The sequence below is a fragment of the Procambarus clarkii genome, unplaced genomic scaffold (genome assembly GCF_040958095.1).
Source record: "Procambarus clarkii isolate CNS0578487 unplaced genomic scaffold, FALCON_Pclarkii_2.0 HiC_scaffold_2324, whole genome shotgun sequence".
In the NCBI taxonomy this organism is placed as follows: Eukaryota; Metazoa; Arthropoda; class Malacostraca; order Decapoda; family Cambaridae; genus Procambarus; species Procambarus clarkii.
In genome coordinates, this window is record NW_027191330.1 from 1 (window position 1) to 2637 (window position 2637).

The 2637-nt window shown below is 39.3% G+C and overlaps 1 non-coding gene across 1 annotated transcript; it reads left to right on the forward strand.

Annotated features, from left to right (window-relative positions):
* The first annotated feature begins 1930 nt into the window (after window positions 1-1930).
* Window positions 1931-2049, forward strand: LOC138362671 (5S ribosomal RNA). Its single transcript, XR_011227862.1, has one exon. It is a non-coding gene; the product is annotated as a 5S ribosomal RNA (ribosomal RNA).
* The last annotated feature ends 588 nt before the right edge of the window (window positions 2050-2637 follow it).

A 2637-nucleotide genomic window follows, 5' to 3' on the forward strand; every position in this document is an offset into this window, starting at 1 on the left:
TTTTTCGACATTTCTTTCCAAATTGGTTTATCCAATTAACAGTATTATATTAAGATCATGAATTGCTGGGTTAGGTTAGGTTAGGTTAGCTTAGCTTAGGTTAGGTTAGGTTAGGTTAGGTTAGGTTAGGTTAGCTTAGCTTGGGTTAGCTTAGGTTAGGTTAGGTTAGCTTAGCTTGGGTTAGCATAGGTTAGGTTAGGTTTGATTACATTTCTATGTTAGATTTAACTCAAATTCAAAACAATTGCAGTCATTCGGCTTGTTAGTCAACTTGCCTCTAATAGGGGCAATTTGTCTAACAAGACTATTTAGTTTTGTGTGCATATATATATATATATATATATATATATATATATATATATATATATATATATATATATATATATATATATATATATATATATATATATATATATATATATATATTATAGCTTCAAGACTCCGAACCAATATAGAAGCATCAAGAGGAAGTGCTTGTGTTATGGGCCAATAGGCCTTCTGCAGTTACTTCCATTCTTATGTTTTTATTCCCATTGGTTCGTGTTTTATCTTGTGTAAATGTCAATCACCTTACCCAAAACTTTGGTACCATATCACCTCACCCATGTGTATATATAAATATATATATATATATATATATATATATATATATATATATATATATATATATATATATATATATATATAATATACAGAGTAAATCTACCCCAAAAGTAATGATTTATTTGTCTACAAAACTAAACTCTTTTTGGAATCATATGAGGCCCCTCCACTGAGGGGGGAGGCCTGGATGTTTATTGTCATGTGTATTCATGCTGCTTGCATGTCGTCGTTTATTTTGCCTTTGTTGTTTTCTTGACAGCTTTCTTTGCCTTGGGTGGTTTGGGAGATTTTGAAGCTCTCTTTATTTTGGGCTTTTTGTTCCCAACAACAAGCTGCTGCTGCTGCTGCTTCTTTTTCAAGGCTGTAGGTGGTTTGTTGCTTGTGGCGGCTTTCTTGGGAGTTACCACGGCCTTCTTTGCTGCTGTAGATGGTTTCTTGGTTGTGGTGGCTTTCTTGGGAGTTAGAACGGCCCTCTTCTCTGCTACGGCCAGCTTGAATGATCCACTAGCTCCACTTCCCTTGGTCTGAACAAGAATGCCGTCAGCCACTGCTTTCTTGAGAAATCTTCGGATGTAAATGGCGATCTTGGCAGCCTCGACTTTGTTGTTGGCAACAACGTACTTCTTGATTGCTTGTAGAGACGAGCCCTTACGGTCTTTGAGTGCTGCGACCGCGGCTAGAACCATTTGACTAGTTTTCGGGTGAGCAACCTGGACGCGAGGTTTCCTGGTGGTGGCCACCACAGCAGCAGCAGCCGCAGCCTTCTTGGTAGGCTTTGCTTCTACCATGATGATGATGAGATAACCAAGGTGATGAGAGACGCTCAGACAGTCACGGGGGAATGATGCTGCCGCCGCTTGAGCCGAACCTATTTATGTGCCGGCACGGTACAGAAGCTGCAACCTGGCAACTCGTCCACCAATCACGACGGTTGGTTTTACGGCTCCGAAACCTGGATCCCATATCTTCTCTAAAATAGAAGCATTTGTTCATGTTCTTTGTAAAAGTATCATAAAGCAGGACAGATGAGACAAATATCATAAAAACTGAAGAGCAGATGAGCACACACATGTTTGTATTACAAAAGAAAATCCACAAATTCATTAGAAATTGGCAGGGCAGGCTGAGGAAGTAGGTAGATGTAAAATGTCTGTAAATGGCGAAAGAACATAAACCCAAGACTGAATAAACGATGTTAAATATCCATGCCAAGGAGACAAAAATATGTTAGGATACAATTACCATTAAGACACCACAAGCAGGTCCGTATCCTGCCGCGATGACTTAAAAGAGTTGGTTATTAGCCACAATGTGTAGGCAGTCTCATGCCAACGGCCATACCACGTTGAGAACACCGCTTCTCGTCCGATCAGCGAAGTTAAGCAACGTTGGGTTTGGTTAGTACTTGGATGGGTGACCGCCTGGGAACACCAAATGCTGTTGGCAATAATGTTTTTTGTTTTGTTTTGTTTTGTTTCGTTTGTTTTTGTTTGAATGGCTGGCTCCACGGGAAATTCACGGAGTTGTGTGGAATAAGGCCTGGTAAAATGAATTAATATGTATGTCATGTTTAAAACAAACTCGCTTAATATAGATATTGTGTGAGGCTTTATACAAAAACAAACAACCAAAACAAAACATGTTGTATATATATATAGCTTAATCCGGGTTTGAACTCGCAACTCCAAGAATACGCATCACTTATATACACTTTACCACTGGACCACTGCTGCAGGACACAAGCTTGATGCTGAGGTATCAATTTAATGACGTAAATGCCATTTCCACAAATAAATGATAATTAAAAAGTATTTGTATGTACAAATCTTTTCTGTTTAAAAGGCTACAATATCAGTTACTGATATAATTTGTGTTAATGTTTCTATACCCACAAGAAGGCATATTTTTGCTTATATGTAAAGGGTACGGAGAACGAATCCACAGACCATCATTCCCCTCCCCTTCCCTCCCCCCCCCCCCCCCCAACTCCCACCTACTACCACCACCACCACCACCACCAATCACCACCAATCA